The sequence below is a fragment of the Aythya marila genome (genome assembly GCF_965140915.1).
Source record: "Aythya marila genome assembly, chromosome: 1".
Taxonomy (NCBI): domain Eukaryota; kingdom Metazoa; phylum Chordata; class Aves; order Anseriformes; family Anatidae; genus Aythya; species Aythya marila.
In genome coordinates this window covers 72,214,849-72,232,835 of record NC_139042.1, presented here as the reverse complement: position 1 = coordinate 72,232,835, position 17,987 = coordinate 72,214,849, and positions in this window count along the sequence as shown.

Sequence of the window (17,987 nt, the reverse complement as noted above, 5' to 3'; positions counted from 1 at the left end):
ATGCAGAACTAGGAGGGAAAGCCTACTTTACCTCACTGGAATTGCCACACATCACGTCAGGCCCATGTAGTTTCCTGTTTCCAAAATTAGACTTCGTTACAGTTAACATCTTCAGATGAGATAGAAGCAACCTCCTGTTAGGACAGCTGTGAGATAATTGCACTTCACGCTGGAGCTCCTCCTAATTCCTAATGGTTTTCAGTTGGCTCTACCCTTCAGGCAGTGATACAGTTTTTTGCCTCTAGTCATTATAAAGCTAATAAATTTTCCAGAAACACCAAGTTATTTTTTTTTTCAATCTTGCTAATCTTTTGATCTGAAGATGTCACCGACTTTCTGTGAAACTGAGTTCAATTATTTGTGGTTACCAGCTCTTCTTTGTCTGGAATTGTGATTAACAAGAACACAGTCCTTACCATTTCACATGTAAAGCCAATGCATCTGAGGAAAAAAAAAAAAAAAAAAAAAAAAAAAAAAGAAAGAAAGAAAAAGAAAAAAGTACTGGGTCTGGTTATCTGATTGTGTAAGTAATATGAGTAATCTGAGAACCAATTCTGATGGCACCTGTGTTTACCATGCTCATACTGCAATGCTTGCACTAGCAGTTCTCTCACTCTGTCTTCTGCCCATAGCCTCCACCAGGAAGCATCTACCTCAGAACGAGATTAAAATCATTAAGGTTGGAAAAGACCTCAGAGATCATCTGGCATCCCATTGCCACCAGTATCACCCACTAAACCATGTCACAGGTTATCTTAACACTTACTTTTAAAGAATGCAATCTTCAAAAAACATGCATGTTCTATGGTTTTGCCTGAAGAGGAATATAACATACAGCAGAACAATAAAGGTTAGAAGTTGTAAACCTAAACCTACAGTTAGATAACTGTATCTAACTTGAACATATCCTGATGTGAGCAGCTGGAGGAAAAGAGTTGGCTTTGCAGCTGTCTGAGCTATGGAGGCATATGCTCTTTACTCAGTTTCCTCCAATTCCTCTTCTGAAGTAAAAGCCTTGTAGTTCATTTCCTGCCCGAGTGTAACTTTTTGCCCATTTTATCTGTGAGCTCTCAAACTTTCAAGAAACAGAATAATTCTTTGGATGTTTGGATAAGCAAAGAAAAGACAAATAGTTTTTTATTTGCTACAAGCAAAGCCTTCAAGGAGAAATTAAAACCTTGCTGCTCATTCTACCAAGGACAGCTTTTGGAAGAAGGGGGCCACAGCTACTGCCAGTATGTGGTGAAGCAGATGGGCGAAAATATAACTAAGGAGAAAAGAAAGGAGGTGGGTAGTATTATCAATGACAAAAAGCTATGCTTTGAAGCCTAGGCACATTTAGTTACTGTGACAAAGTTGGTATGAGTAAAAAAGTAGCCCTGGAAATTGTTTCCTTTTTGCTTTCACTATTCACCAGAATTTGGTAATACCGTGCAATGAATCTTTTTATTCCCGGTACCATGTTTCTATCACCAAGAATGCTCATAGGCAAGGAATGTGTCTGGGTGTGCAGGTGTTGCAGTTATGACCTCATCTAACAACATACATTGGAAGTTTATTTGCCAGGAGTACCTCTTACTTTTTCAATCAATTGAAACTCCAGCTGAACTGCAGGGTTTCGGTGATGGTTTCCATCATGGCATCCACCAAGGCACAGGATCTGATCTTTATATTTCTTCCTGATGTGAGGAAACAAAGATGCAAATTTATCTTTAATTTTAAATAATATTTGAACATGTGAAAGCTTATTTTCTCACAATGTTTTCATACTTGTGCTGTGAGAAGGGGAAGGGGCTAGTTCCACCAGCAAAGATTCCTGGAAATTAATGTAATATTTTTGCAGTAAGTTGAAGTTTTAGGCTCACAAACAAGCTGATATGGTATGGTCAGTCAGTAGAATCATGATTTTCTTAAAGAGAATGAGATATAAAGCATGTAGTACAAACTGTTAACCCCCATTTGGTCTTTGTTTGAAGATGACGCAAACTGCATCAAGCAGCAGTATTATTTCCAGTTCTGAGGGTATATTTAGAATGAGCTAGAGTCCAAACAGGCTACAGAATCTACTACGTAATCTTTGCTGGCTCTCATGTTCTGTGCTATTTTCTGATGCTCTCTGCTTTGCAGGACAGAAGAGACATTAAAGCACTGCAGCCTAAGGATTTCTTCTTAAGGATGCAAATTAGATCTCTTTACAACCAGTCTGTTCAATAATGAAGATCTTTAGGAAAGAAGTTTATGTAGGATACGTGTAGCTCCAGAACAACCTCTGCAAAGCCAATTACCAGGTCTCAGTCACTCAGCTTTTCCTTCTGTAAATGCTCTCTATATGTTGGTATCACTTGTTCCCTGCCAGTAGCAGCAATTGTTGCCATATGTCTGCATGACTTAAAGCACTAGCTTGGGTTATAAGGCACCATGGCAGATGAGATCTGACTTCTGCTACTATAAAGATTTCTCTTACTGTGAGTATAAACTTGCTATAGTTTCTTTGTCACATTCCCTCCAAAGAGTTTTATACTTTGTTTTGTTGTTTTTTCTCTTCCACTAACATCTGTAAATGCTTTGACTACACTTCCTGATTCTGTACACCATCCAAAGATCTTTCTGTGTCCAAAATTTATTATTTTCTTTCAGGACAGTTCATAAAGAGAAATATGTTTTTATAGATTGTGTTTTCTTCTTTGTATTAATCTACATATACATTTGAAGAAGCTTTAAGTGAAAAGTTGTTAAAATAGCAAAAGTGTATTATGACATGACTGCCACTCTAAGCATAATTCCATAATAGAACGTGTAGCTTATAGATTAATCATAGAAAAGCAGAACCCTGAATCAGAAGGGACCCACAAAGATCATTGAGTCTAACTACTAGGTCCACACAGGACCACCCAAAAATCAGACCCTGTGTCTGAGAGCATTGTCCAAATAGTTCTTGAACTCTGGCAGGCTCAGTGCTGCAACCACTTCCCTGGGGAGCCCGTCCCAGTGCCCGACCACTCTCTGGATGCAGAACCTTTCCCTCACACCCAGCTTGACCCTCCCCTGTCCTAGCTCCATGCTGTTTCCTTGGGTCCCGCTGTTTTCCCCAGAGAGCAGAGCTCAGTGCCTGCCCCTCCGCTCCCCTCCTGAGGGAGCTGCAGGCCGCCATGGGGCCTCCCCTCAGCCTGCTCTGCTCTGGGATGAACAAACCAAGGGGCCTCAGCAGCTCCTCATATGTCTTGCCTTTGAGATACTTCACAGTCTTTGTAGCCCTCCTTTGGACACTCTCTAATAGTGTTATGTCCTTTTTATACTGTGGCACCCAAAACCACACACAGTACTTGAGGTGAGGCCCCACCAGTGCAGAGCAGAGCAGAGCATGATGATCCAGCTAGCAATGTACAGGCCTGATGCACCCCTGGGCATGGTTGGCCCTCCTGGCTGCCAGGGCACACTGCTGGCTTATATTCAGCTTGCTGTCAAACAGAACCCACAGATCCATTTCTGCAGGGCTGCTCTTCAGCCTCATGTCCCCCAGTCTGTACGTACAGCCAGGGTTGCCCCTTCCCAGGTGCAGAATCTAGCACTTGCCTCGTTTTGTTGGTGATTGTCCAGCTCTCTAATTTGCCAGCATCTCCCTGCAAGTCCTCTCTACCCTCAATGGAGTGAGTGAACAGCTGCTCCCACTTCAGTGTCATCTGCAAACTTGGTATACATTTGGGTCCTGCATCTAAGTCATTTACAAAAACATTAAAGAGAACCTATTCCTCTTATAAGAAATGTTTGGGTTTTGTTCATTTGTTTGGTAGTTTTTTAGCATAATTCTGTTTATTAGAAACAGAGGGATATTTTGTTCTCTTGGTAACCCTTTTTAAGCAATCCACAGCAACAACCTTTAACATGTTCTTCCTAGGTCATGTGGAAGCCCAACTACTTTTATGCATATATCAGCAGAATAAAAGAAGGCTGTCAGTCAGATTCGTGGTAATGATAAAAGGAATATGTAAGTACATTAATTTAAATACCTATAACTATAGGTAGTCATTGATAATTCTCTTCTGAGTATCTTTTCTTAATAACTAAATCTTGAGGAATTAACTTTTCTACAGTTTTCTGAGTGATCTCTTCTTTACTATTTTTCTCTTGTCTTATGGATTCTCTTCCTTAAGACTTGCAGTTTCATGTATTTTGCCTTAACACCAATTTGTTTTTCTTCTGGAGTAACTCACACCAGTAGAATTGGAACTTGTAGCCTTCTATTAGGATCAGGTGTTAAAGAGCTAGCTACCCACCATCCAGGGTGTTTACTTGTGAATTACAGGATGAATTACTTGTATATAAGCAGTGGCTTTCTTAAGATATTTTATCCTTTGAAAGATCTAGTGATGTCAGAGTAGGTAGGTTATAAAGAGGTCTTCTTTGTTAGTATTAACCCTGTGGCATTTTTAGGCTAAATATTGTATAGTTTTTTTTTTTTTTTCTTTTAATTATTATTTTGTATTTTATTTGGTTCCACTCATTAGAACATTTTTTAAAAGTTACTGCAATGGTTTAAAGTTTCTATTATGTATTAAATCTTTGCATTCACCTTCTTCAATTAATGGTTTATTTTCTTTAATTCCTACTTCAGAAGACTATAGTATCCTTGCTAGTAAGGTGGGTGTTGTGTTTTTGTTTTGTTTTCTGTCTAGACAGCTATTCTTCTGAGTTCATCCTCAGAACATCATGGGCTAGAAATATCTAGTTTAGTATAAATGCTGAAAGCAACCTGGTTGTAGCAGTACACAATATAGGCCTCTATGTGGACCTTGCAGTTACACTGAAAAGGTTTTGTTGTTGTTGTTTTTAAAGATAAAACCTTACACAGTATGTATGCTATGGAGTGGAGGTATCCAATGAAAGTTATATAGGTCTTCGCTGTAGCTCTTGATTCCTCTAGTAATATATATAGTAAAACATATGTTTGATAACAGCTGAGAAATCTGTCTTTGTAATTAAACTGCTGAGGTTCAAGTTTCACTGTCTACCACCTATTTTTTGAAACCTGTTTCTCCTATATCTGCATTTCATCATGAAACTGTTTTGAATGTTTTAAGTCTCTTTTACTTTACTGTAAATATTTGGCTTACTGCTTAGAAAACACGGAATACCTTTCCTGTTTCTGGTAAAGTGACATTTTCAGTAATGAATTGTTTTGTTCCTTTTGAAAAACCTTTGAAGTCCGATCATTTTATTTATTTATTTTATTTTTACTTATAAGGACAAAGTAGCTCAATTTTAAGATAATAATTTAGGGCTGGGTTTGTATGTTCTTTCCTCTGATGCTAAATTCTATTAATCTCTGCTCTTTAGAGAGAGAGGAATGAAGGAGGAAGAAAAACTGACTAAACCAGTTCTTAAGCAAAAGCCACATTCAATTTATGCTATTTGATCAAGCCGCGTCCTTCTGAGTTTAAATGAATGCAATTTAGTCTCTCCTGTCAAATATTGGATGTGTTTTATTCTATAAAACAGGAATATGTGATTATGTGTTTTAACTGTTCAGGCACTGGTACCATTTGCTATATTATCTGAACAAATTCTACTTAATATTTTAGTTGCTGTTTGTATTTTCTCCTCTAAGGAAAAATAACTAATTTTTATAAACTATTAAACCTTTAAGAAGTAAAACAATTTTGAAATGCCTTCATTTTCAGACAGTGTGCTGTTTGTTACATGTCCAGTACTGACATTGTCTACACAGTAGAAACATGGAAAGTTCCTCTTTCCTTGAAAAAATCTTCCTTTCAGGTTCAAGTGTGCATGTCTTGTTGTTTTGGAATCAAGCTTCCCAAAAATATATTTCCTGTAAAGATTGTGGTAAACAGTCATATGTGTCATTGTGTGTGTTTGCCCTCCTTTCCTTGCAGCACGAATCCTGCGCTGTGTGATCGCTGCTACAAGCAGATGTTTTCCTTCATGCCCTCTGAACCATTCTGCCAAAGCCTCTTCCAGCATGTGCCACGAGGCCACCTGTTCCAGAAACACAAATGGGACCAATTGCCTCAAGGAGCAGTTATTTTGACACAGAAGTGTATGAAATATAAAAGTGATATGATTTAGGAATTTCAGAGTTTATCCAACGTGGTAACCTCAGGTTATGTGCTGTGCTAAGGGCTCAGGTTAGAGACAACTACTTTAAAGCAGGGAAGAAAACCAAGGCATAACAAGAGCTAATTTTTTTTCTATGGTCTTCTAAGTCTCCACCTGTTATATAGCACAGGTTATGTAAGCACTCAGTTTCATAAACACAGTGAGGGTGTAGCTGAATTCTTGAAAGAGGTTAGCAGATCTGACAAATGTGGTGAGAATTTAGCAGCCATTTGTGAAGGCATTTCACTCCTAATGATTTTTGTGTATGCATGCTAGATACAACACATCAGGGCAAAATCCTCTGAGCTGCATTGATATAACAAAAACATCTCTGTATTTGTCACTTGGATCTCCATGTTAAAATCCTTCATTAAGATGCTATGGAAAACGCTGCTGGCAATTTCAGCAGTCTACAGTCTAGGCAGGCATGTGCCATTTGAGTTGTTTGTAGCAGAATACAAGAAGCAGTTGCTCCAGAACACATTGTGAAGTGTACTGTTGTTGTGCTCAGCTTCAAAGCTGTTAAATGAATGCTTTGGGCCCAGGCATGGCTTGATGGACAGTGGCCTCACAGAGGTCTTTGCACAGTCTGGCTATGGACTCAATGACCCAAAGAAGTTCAAGTCACTAAGATATTTGTGTGTATGGAAAAACACTGTTTTGTGCTTTGTGGTAGACACTGCCCAGTCTCAAAAAGACAGAGCTATATAAACAAAAAATCATGGTAGCAGAAACCATGCAGTACTTTAAATAAGGGAATACACAGAATTAATTTACACCTCCACAGGGTAATAATAGTACTACTTAATCTAAGTATATCTTAGCAGTGAGTGCTACCTATAGCTCAAGAATCCAGACTTCCTGTCCCCTGTTAGCGTTAGCAGCTGTTTCTGCTTTGAACAAAACGGTTATTCTACCTTAAACTCACCTGAACACATTGCCTGCCTGTTACCTCCTGCCTCCCCACAGACTCGCAATATGACCCATAAGACTCTATCCCCTCACCCCCATACGACATTCAAAGCCTGTCTTTCAAGCATGGGTTTCAAGTTAATTTTCAGAGATGCCCAAAAGGTCCCCTTTCACACGTGGGACAATTAAAATAATCACTAGTCATCTGTGGTCTCAGGAACAAATTAATCCAATTAGTCAAGTGTCCACCATGGCGCTTAAGAAGGTGCATAGGAAATGTGTTCTTATTTCCCTTTTAAAAGTCCTATGCAGTTCTTCAAAGAATAAATTCCAGCATTAGAGTGGATTTCCTGCTTTTGGATCATTCCTGTGGTTTATCTCATCATCTGTTTAGGAACAGATGACAGTCTGTGTCTTTATGCATGGTGATGCCTATTAGCTAGCTCACAAGGCTCCCTCCTCAGCTCATACAGCTTTTTTTGGATCGTGATACAGAAATGCTTGGCTATCCTCGTGCACTTTTTTGGTGAACCAAGTTGATTTCCTGAGTTTGGTTCCTGAAAGATGGATGTTTGTGTCTTTCCCTTGCAGCTGTCTGTACAGCGCTGCTGGAGAAAAGTATAACATTGGAGAAGCTGAGATACTGCCTGAGTGGAAAAAAGCAAAAAGTTGAGGAGTTGCTGATATTTATGTCGTAGTCCAGATGAGAAGAAACTAAATGAAGTTTAAATTATTTCATTGTTCAATTTACAGTAATTGATAACATATTTCACAAATTCATTGGTTGATTCACACTTGAACTTTTCTTTTTTTAAAAAGTTGTGATTTAAAGTTAGTTGCAGGAAGGGAATAACATTTCAGGTGTTTTTTTTTTTTTTCCCTTACTACAGAAGGAAATAGTTTTTCCTCCTGTTCTCTGTTAATTACTTGCTTCTTGTTTGCTTCTGTCTTTCTGTCTCCTCAGGGAAAAAAAAAAAAAAAAAAAAAAAAAAAGGAAAGAAAAAGCAGGAAGGCACTTAGCCTAAAGAATTCAAGATCTGTTTTATTATTTCCTTAAAGGACATCTTATGAATAAGCATGTATTTGTTTGTATATGAATTTGTTGCTAATTCTGGGATCTGTGGGGGCAGATCTCCACTGTAATTCTGAGCAAGAGAATACACAACATTGCATTCTTTTCTTGTAGTATTTTTCTCTTACAAACTAAAGGAAATACAGAGAACTTAACTGTAAAGTTACTTAAGTTACTTAAAGTAAACTTACTATAATTTTTACTGCCTTGCAAAATTAAGTGGTAGTAAAAAAAAAAAAAGAAGAAGGCAGAAATGTGAGGAGAAATGGTATGTATGTGAAATACAAACACCACAGCTGGAACACCCCCTTTTCCTGTCTTCTTAGTGTAGGAAAAGTCATTAAGCCAAACAATACAGCATTTTCCGTTTGAGCCTATAAAATTTGAGTTCATAAAACAAACCAGTATAATTGTACCTGCCTTGGGAACATTCACTAGCTGTGAATAACTTCTCCATAGAATTTAAGAAATGTGGAAAACAAGTGCCATTTGGGCAAAATAGCTCATGCATTCGTCATTCCCACATCTATTTTTTCAACTTGTATATTTTTACACTTTTTCCTAAATGCCCAGAGTGCTATCAGAGAGCTTAAACAAATGAGAACAAACCCGCCTGCTTTTTTTTTTTTTTTTTTTTTTTTTTGGCAGGGGTGGGGTGGGGAGGGGATTGGAATGAGGTCTCACCAATCCTGATAGGGCCAAATCTCCACGTACGGGGCTTGTTATTACCAGGTTAAAAATGCCAGAGCTATTGCTGCTTGCCTTTCCTGTCATTACTTTGCCTTCTTTTTGTTGTATGCTGTTCCATTTTATTGTATTATGTCCTTCTTATGTATCTCGGTAATTGGAAAAGCTTTTTAAGTTTGCCCCTGCTGTCTGCTAAGAGTGCTAGACAGGACCCAGCAAAGGAATTCACTGCGTCCCAAGTTTCAAGCCCCCCTAGCTATGTCTGGCACTCTGGAGTCAGAGAGGAGACCACGTTGAGATAAGTATTGTGCAGAGACTGTACCTCCAAACCCCTGTAACAAGATTTTTGTGATTAGAAATCTGAGGCCCCAGGGCTGAGAGAGGACTGCATTACACAGGGGCAACTGGGAGACCAGAGCCATGAGCTATGCTGCAGGATGAGCTAGGCTTCCAGAACAGATACAGCCTGCTAAAGATGTAGTCTGCCTGAAGTCAGGAGAGACGGTTTATCTATCTGCTTAAATTGAATGTATGAGGTACCATATACTCAGCAGAACTTGCCGTTGTTGCTCATGTGTCCTTTTGTGCACTTATTTTAAGGAGTGGAGTTGAGTTAATAATTTGAGAGTACCTAAAAGCAATCCTTTTTAATAAGCCATCATGACTTCTGAAAATAATATGATCTGTTGGGAAGAGAATGAGAACCTGTAGGTAAAGGCCCAGATTCTGCTGATGCTTATGTGTGGGTGTATAGGCTGTAAGAGGCTATGTATTTGTTTAAGCTTTTGTGGGAAGGAGTGAATATCAGAATTACCTGCAACCAAGCTGAGATGTCACGGAACTGTTAAAAAGCAACAACACCAATCAATTTAAAATCAAGCTGAAGCTTCTATATATACAGCTTTAGGCTTGCCAAGAATTAAAAGAAGCTAAAACTACCTAGGGTAGATGTGGAGGAAGGATCAAAACCATGAATATATATCAATTAATGAGGTATTGCATTGCCAGTTTTTATGCTGTATCTCATTTCTTGTGCTAAACCTAGCCAAACCCTAATGATTAAGATGATTATGCATCAGTTTGGGCTTTGCTGAGTGCAGTGAAAGACTTAAGTATTTTAAAGCCAGCTAAGAAAGTGGTTGAAATCATGCTGGAATGATGTGACCAAATCTCAAAGTAGAAGTGAAGTTTATAGAACTGTCCAGGACACTTCAACCACTATTATGTATTTTGCTATTACCAGTTCTAGTTGACATTTGCTGATGTGTATATATATATCAATATCAGCAGATAAAAACATTTTCAAAATACTAAATATAAAATACTAAAAAAGGTACAACTTCTTTCTTTCTGCACATTAGTAAGAACTAACTGTTTGCACGCATCTGGGCTTTGAGTGACAAATACATATTTGCCACCTCAGTTGCCTTCCTCCAGATGCATCCTGCTAGCATGGGTTCCTACAGGAGACTGCTGTGCAGTAGGACATTATGAACAGCTGAGGCCTGTAGTTCTGATGAGCTTTCAGAGAAAAGCAAAGAAAGCTGCATGTAGCTTCTGTGAATATTGGGAGTGTAGCTGTGGGGAATGAGCTGTCCTTTTAGAATTAACTAGCCAAGTCCTACAAGGTGCCATAGCCTTTGTGTTTGAGTACAGAATACACAAAATGATTTTTGTTTGGTGTAAATGTACAAACGAGGGCTTTCTGTATTTTGAGCAAAGGTAGTGATTGTTTAGTGATGAAAACAGAGAATTTAGTAGCTGAGATACCTGTTTATATTCCTGAGCTGTGATTTTGAAAATATCAGACTCTCTTCCTCTTGTTTCTTTTCATAGCTTGATAAGTGGACTGATGTCCTTGAGAGTATAAAAAATTGATTTTCCTGCTACAAAGGTCTAATTTTTTTAACAAGCTAAAATGTTCAGGATAAAACCCTTGAATGCAAACATTGTTGATGCAGTGGATGATTTGAGCAGACTGCAGGTTGCACTGAAGTGGAATAATTTCAGTCTTCCTGACAACAGAAGCAGGAAGGCTACCAGTCAGTCTTCTCAGCTGAAGTTACCAGAGCTGAGAAATGGACCAAAACTTTATCGCAACATCCTCCGGAGGCTGTGCAGTTAACAGGAGCAGGCACCACCACGCTGAATCTCATATGTGTCTTGTTGCATATCAATGCCGAGGAATTGGCAGCCCAAAGTGGGCGACACCAGAAAAATCAGATGTTTACAACACGTTCTGTCTCTAACATAACAACAACAAAACCATTGGCTTCCAGAGGTTTAACTTTGTACAGAAGTGTCATCATGTATTACCCTCTGTCAGATGCTCTCGACAAGAGCTTCTTAGCCCGCTTCCACTTCCTCTTCAGTGCTGCTGAAGATGGCTTAGAGAAGCAGCAGGTAGAAGCAGCTAAAAATACTCTGAAACACCTTCAGATCTATAGTATTTTTCTCTGCTGCATTAACTCTACTCACCATCCTAAGGGTGGCTAATGAGAAGGAAAATAGAGCTTTGCTTATCCATTTGTCTTATGGTAATGAATTTTCTGCTTCAGAAATAATGCTGGGCAGGAGAGGATGCATGCGGAGACTGAGGTGGCAGACAAACATGCATCAGAACTGACAAGTTCTGTTCTGGCCCAGTGCTTTTGCAGTGAACTTTTTAAACTCTGCACAATGGGATTTAAAGAAAACATCAGCTCAGCACATCAGTTCTACTGGTTTATTGTCAGGCTGAAACAGCTCACTTGGCAACAGCTGAATGTCTCATTTGTGCTGTTCTTGCACATGCCTCTTCATCATTATTTACAAATAATAAGTTACAGATCTTCTTTTAACTTTTTATACCACTCTTGAAGATAGCCATATCACTTCCAGCATTTCTTTGTTTACAAAATTAATGACCCTGTAACCTATTTTCTCTTCATTTAACATATTCCTCATTCCTGTGAGTTTCTGGGTAAGTTTAATTACCATATTAATTCACGGTAATAACATATGTTGTTGTTCCCCAGATAGCAGTTTTTCTTCAGTGAGGCACTTCTGTAATGATATGAACAGTTTTACAAGTTTAAAAAAGTACAACATATGCACAACTAATCTGAGATATATAAAATCACTTATCCAGCTAGTACCACCTAAACTGGAAAACTAGAAGTTTATGTTTGCCTCCTTGTTCACATATTCTATCTCATTGTGTGGGAAGGCAAAAATCAGCACGTGATTGCTTGGTGAAATTTTCAGGTGTCTGGCTTGCAGACCCTTGATTTACTCAGCATTAATTTGGGAAAAAGCTATTTATGAGCTAGGAAACCAGCCTTACGCAGGGTGGAAGGATGGAAGAAAATCATCACATCCTCCCAGAGTGTGTTCTTTCAAAGTAGGACTTTTTTGCAAAGAGAGGCATATGAATATGCATGCATTACTGATTGTGTCGTCAAGCCTGTTTTCAAGAAAAAAAATATCATTTTTGTTGTTATCCTTATACACAATTGGGGGATTTTCTGCGTATCTGCTACTGTTGGAAGAGTCAGCTGGAGTAGCAGTGAGCTGAAGTCCAATCTTCTTCAGAGTATGGAGGAGAGGCTGCCACTGCTTTTCCGTAGAATGGTGCTGTCTGCTAACAGAAACCCAATATAACATTTCCCAACTGTAGTCACTGTATTTGCGTTCCAGCATCCGAACACTAGGTGCTAGATTTAGCTACACTCATTGTTAGAATAAAACTGCAGCTGCCTAGCCTGTATGCAAAAAAAGCTACAGCCAAAGGCCTTCTCAGTTACTTCCACTTTGTAGTAAGGACTGTGAAAAGAGGAAGAGGATCTGCAGTGGGCACGGTACTAGAGCAACAGGATCTCTGAGAAGCTGTAACACAGACTGCCTATAAAGACAAAAGCTCAGCGCTGTCATTTACATTACCTGCTTGAGGTTTTCAGCTGATTTCATCCGCAGCATTAGGTCGCACAGGAAAACACTGCCACTTGGGTAGGGTACATGCACGGTGCCAAAAAGGTCTTAGATATGAGTTGAAACTTTCTTCGTTCTCCACCCTCAGATAAAGGAAACTGTCAGCAAAGCACAAAGAACAAAGATGTCTATGACTCATAAAACAGATTAATGGGGTTTTTACTAGTGTGCCTAGCTTGAGCTGAGTATAAAGGACAAAAGATATTTCAGACCATCCCTGGTCAATTAAGCAAATGTGGGATTCAACTGTGGTTATGCTTGCCATTCATACTTGGAAGCTGATTGCAGTTGGAATTTATCATATCTGTTGTTTTTCTTCATAAAATCTTTTTTTCAGTGTAGCCAATAGCTGTGGGCCAAAATGAAGGCATGCACACATACAAAAGCCGTGGGTTATATTTTAATAGGGATCCCTACTGCTTATCATTGCTGCTGTATGTAATTGTCTGGAAAAGGTCAGCATAGTTTGTGCTGCAAACAATTGAAGCTGAACATTTTTTTTTTTTTGCACTGGACTTGTAATCTTTTGACTAAATACAGTATGAAAAAGGAACTGTGGAAAAACTGAACCTATTCCAGCCTCAGGTCATTGTACCTTTGTTTTTAAATCATTGTGAATCTAACTAACAAAGTTAGTCCCAAATAACAGTTGGTTACAAAATGTGTCATTTAAAGACAAAAAAAAATGTTCAGATCTTTAGCTCTAAGGCCAGTCCCACAGTGCCTTGCTGATTTGTTTCTGTATCTCCATTATAAATTCTGTGCTATAATATCTATAATTTTGATTTTGCTGTCTATAGCACATATGCAAACAGTCATCTTCAGCATGGCTTTTTATGTTGATTATACTTCTCTAATTACTTCTGTAGGCTTAGCATAGAATTTAAAGTATTTGCTTTGCTTTTATCTTTGTGCAGTTGTTCAAAGCAGCTGGCTGGTTGCTTACAAACATTTCAGGGGGAGGGTTCCTGTTGTTAGCTGACTGAAGTTGGCCTCTGCTGTCACGAGGATGATCGGTAAGAAAAAATCAGTGTCAGCTTTTATTTGAACTAAAGCACGTGCCAGGAGAAGGCTCTGAGAAATTTGGGCATGGCACCTGGTCCTTGGAGAACGGGGGGAAGAAGCCAGCCCCCATGTTTGTTTGGTCAGGTAAGCTGCCAGCTCACCTGCGAAGTCGAAGCAAGGTTTTGTTTTCTTTACAACTGGGGACTCAGAAGTTGCTCTGCTACAGTGCAGTGACTGGGGGAAAGAGTCACTTGAACCTGCACTGCCAGTGGAGCAGTTTTATAAAGGTGCAGTCTGAGGAAACTCAGCGCAACTGCCCCAGCACTGAAAATGAAACCAATCCAGAGGTGGCACCAGCAGAAGGGCCCATCCTTAGGGTTCTTCAGAGCTTTTTCCCCCTTACTGTTTAATATGCAATAGGTGGAGTGCAAGGACTTTTCTTCTAGTGTTCCTGGAAAACGTGCAGTTAATTTCTAAATTTCAAATTACGTTGTCACCACTGAAAAGTATGTATTGCTAGTTTTGCTGTGTTTGGGAGAGCAGAAATAGACAGAGAGATGCACAACAGAAACAGCTGAATTGCTGTGAAAACATGCAGCTCTTAATGAGGAAAGGCAGCAACTCCTCATACCCACATTACTTCTCAAACAGATGAATAGGTCTCCACCGGCAGTCCCCCAGGCAGTTTGTAGCAGGGGAGCCTGGTAGAAATTCCGACCCCCTGGTTTCAGATGTACCACCTAGCACCATCCTGGTATTGAGTCAAGTGAAAACCCAGGTCACATCTCTCCTGGAAAGCTAGACACATGGAGGAGTCACAATGTTTTCAGGAGATCTCATAACGAAGGTGACTGAGAACCAAGATGTGCTATGGTCTTGCTGTGGAGTACATCTGTCTTTCTGGGTAAACATAGTCACAGATGCCCCAAAACTGAAGGCATAGCTATTACACAAGAAGTCCATCTATACAGGTAAGGAGAAAATAACATATAGGAGACTTGTTTTGAAATTGCAGTGGCAGCCAGGAAGACTGCCTTTTGTCACACCTTGCTTTCATAAAATATTCATAGAAACATGTGAATGGTGAGCCATAACCAAAGCATGTTCTAATTCTAAATGCAGCATTCTGCCAGTTGAGGGAGATGCAAGGCAGGTTTCCTTACAGCAACAGAAGTTACAAGACAGCTAGCTATCCAGTCAGATTTAACCTAGAATTAAAGTCTTTGTATCAATAGGAACTGTATATTGGTTTGGATTTTATTTCCTCTTTGTAACCTTGTTTTGTCCCAAATTGTATACAATAAAATAAGTAAATTATTCATATTTTAATTGTGTTTTGTGATGCGTAGAGCTTCCTGGGAGCAGGACAACTGTGTGTACATTAGTTTCACTTACAGAACGACAAGCTTATAAACAGAGCAGTGCTTTACCTCCTCCGAGGTTTGTTTTTACAATTATCAGGCATTTGCCTCTGTGTTTACAGAGGTGCAAAGGTCAGATTAAAGTCTGTAGCACCACCTGATGCCCTTGTGAAGAGAAATATCCATCAGCAGCTGTTAGTCAGGACCACTGTACGTAAAGCAGGTTTGTAGAGATACTCATGCCTGATTGAGGTGTTCTCCTCCTGCCAAAGCCAGAAAAAGCAGAAAAGCCTGGAAAGCTAAAAATTCAGTGTTGGCAGGAGGGCACAGACTAGAGTTTGTCCTACAGCTGAGTAAGAAACTTTCCTTGGTAAAGGGAGAAAAAAAAAAAAAGAGGGACCTCAACTGGGGGTGCAGTTATGGGAAGAAGATTGGCTCCTGCCGTCTGGGCAGTCATGTAGTGAAATGCAAAGGGGCCTTGCAGGCTAGATAGCAAGTGCTATTAGCAGTGTCTTGTGTTGCCTCCAAAGCTTGTCTGCTTGTTTTGAATAATTTTGTGTCCCAGCAGAAAGGCCAGAAGGAAATACAGGCACAGAATTTAATTCTCTTTGTATAAGAGAACAAGGCTGGACTCTGCATAAGAAATATTTGGTAGGGAGGATCTGATATTAGTCATGGCACAAAGTGGCTTTTGTCTGATGTAACCGGCTCATTTTGGATTGCAAAGTCAGCACTTCAGCTCTCCTAAAACTGCCTGCTGGAGCCTTTTGTCAAAAGATCAAATACTACATGAGAAAAATCAGAACATCAAAACAATTACCCTCTGGAAGTGAGAGTATGGCAAGATAAAGCATGAGAAAAGGGCAGTCCTGTGTGAGGCAAACTGGAAGCAGTGCAAGGGCATTAGTAGCAAGTGTTTGTCATCAGTATTTTCCATGTCCCTCCTGCACATCCTGGCAGAACCTGGCCCCAGGCTCATGCCAGAGGCAGCTCTGCAGGAAGGGCACTGCACAGGGCACAGCCACTCAGCTGGGTGCATGAAGGGGCCTGAACTTTCTGGCTGAACGAAGGCTGACCTTTCTTCTCTTCCCTTGCTCCAGAGAGCTTTGCTGAGTGATAGAGCAGCCTTGGAGCATGTGCTCTCCCAAAGGCGTGGGGGACCACGCTTCTCATGGGGTTCCTGCATGCTTTGGGTTTGGTAGAGGGCTTTGGAGCAAAACCTCGGTCAAGAGAGTATTCTGAGTGACATATGAGTGTTCCCAGAGTCCTCCCTGGTACTGACTAATGTCTGCTGAATGACACAATGCCAAACGGTGTGGTTTCTGTTATTATTCCCTTGAAGGGAGATTTGATCCTCTATGCAATTATATTACTTTATTCTTAAGTCTTTTACAGGCTTCTAACAAGCAGAAACCTGGAGTACTACACTGGTTGACTTGATTCTGACTTAGCAGCAGAGAGCATAGCTGCTAAGCTTATTCTAGGCTACAATTTTTTTACTGATTTATTTATATCCTTAGATGATAAAAATGACCAGGTAACTGGAATTCACGGACTATCTGTTTAAGCTTGTAACAGAGTTTCTGTAGTAACAACACCAACTTGAAACTTTCCTACTCCCGTACTCAAGACAATGTACTTAAAATGTGATTTAAGGAGATGGAGTCCTGAGCATGGACTTCTAAAAGTCTCTGTTTTTATCTGGCCCAAACCTTTGAGAACCTGAAATATTTGTCTGTTACAGCACAGCTCATGGCAAATCTAACAAGTCAGACATCCTGGGCTGTCTTGCTGTTTTCACCTCATGTCAGTATAACGAAGGAGAGAGCTAAGAGAACAGTTACAGCAAATGAGAAGTTTTTTTTTTTTGTTTTTTTTTTTTAAAGCTTTTTTTTTTTTTAAAAAAAAAAAAAAAAAGGTCTTGCAGAATAAGCATGCCCATTTGTCTTTTGTCAGCATGGTATGACTCACACATATAGCTGGAGATCATTTCATTTCCTTCCTGTGTGGAAAAAAACAAAGGTTTTACAATTAGAATATAGCTGCTTTGTTCTAGACTAAATTTGAGTTTCTGCCCAGGAAATTCATTCTAGAGAAAATAACGTGAATGCCAATTGCTAACTAGGTAAGGAAAAAAGTAGAGTAATGATGTATACTTTATTTCTTACTTTTTGTACCTTTTCCTGTGTGTTGCTTCAGCACTGCTTCAACAATCCTTCAGGAGTACCAAGCAAGTATGGTATGTCTGTGCTTTCACACAGTCTGTCTTCACCAAGCTATGGAGTGTATGGAGTGGGTGAGAAGCATGTTTTGAGCCCTTGTAATGAACCTTCCCACAAAACAGCCACAGATGTAGGCAGCAGAAGGATGAGATAAGTCTGGTGGACTGAGAGCTTCCAGCCTGGAGAGGTGCTCAAGGGAAGTGCCCCAGCTCTTTGGCCTGTTTCTCTATTTCGCACAAGGCAGTCTCTGGGTAAAACACATGACGACTCTTGGGAATCATGTTTATGCCTCTTCATGAAGCTGGCCTGCAATACAATAGAGATCTGTGTATTCTGGACAACAGACCAGAAAGATAAACACATCTATAGATAAAACTAGAGGGAAATGCTAGCTTACAGTGATCCTGCAGCTTTTTTTTTTTTTTAATGGAAAATTAAATATTTGTAAAAAGAAATAAGAGTGAGTGAATTAATTTTGGTTAATAGAAAACAAATTTCACTTAATACATAAACACTGAAGGACTATTTAATGGTATTGTAGTGTATCTGAGCTAAACATCTGGCTTTCAGCTGGGCGTTAAGAATTACAGTATGTTTGCAGGACACCAGAGTAAGCATTCCATAAATATTTACTACAAACACATT